A 428-nucleotide genomic window follows, 5' to 3' on the forward strand; every position below is an offset into this window, starting at 1 on the left:
CTGCAGAGGGAAGGCATCTGAGTGTCCACAGCTCCAGTAACTTCTTGTGATTTGTCTGCATTCTGAATATGCTTTCACATTTGCACCTCATTTTTATTTAATCATTTTGTATTCTTTTCCTTAAAGGGCACCTCCAGTTTGTAGCAACTTGAGTCCTACGAAGCCTGGGCGTGGCTGAGGGTGGGCCCTCAGTTCAGCCACCAGTGTCCCTCTAGGAAGAGGGGAACTGGGTGCAGACACGAGGGAGAAGGCCGTGTGAAGGCGGAGGCGGGGACCGGGTGACACATCTCCAAGCCGACGAGGGCCAAGGATTGCCAGCAAATACCAGAAGCTGGGAGAGGCCTGGATTCGCCCTCAGAGCCACCAGAACCAACCCTGCATGGCCGCCTGGATTTCTGGCCTCCGGAACTGAGCGAGCGTACATTTCT

General features: G+C 54.2%; 1 long non-coding RNA gene across 1 annotated transcript in view; it reads left to right on the plus strand.

Annotated features, from left to right (window-relative positions):
* The first annotated feature begins 212 nt into the window (after nucleotides 1-212).
* Nucleotides 213-428, plus strand: part of LOC121035913 (uncharacterized) — a 3,948-nt gene continuing 3,732 nt past the window's right edge. Inside the window, exon 1 of the long non-coding RNA XR_005793140.1 lies at nucleotides 213-418. This is a non-coding gene — a long non-coding RNA (uncharacterized LOC121035913). The remainder of the gene's footprint in view (nucleotides 419-428) is intronic.

Source organism: Herpailurus yagouaroundi, unplaced genomic scaffold (genome assembly GCF_014898765.1).
Source record: "Herpailurus yagouaroundi ecotype Mexico unplaced genomic scaffold, PumYag 162, whole genome shotgun sequence".
NCBI classification, from domain to species: domain Eukaryota; kingdom Metazoa; phylum Chordata; class Mammalia; order Carnivora; family Felidae; genus Herpailurus; species Herpailurus yagouaroundi.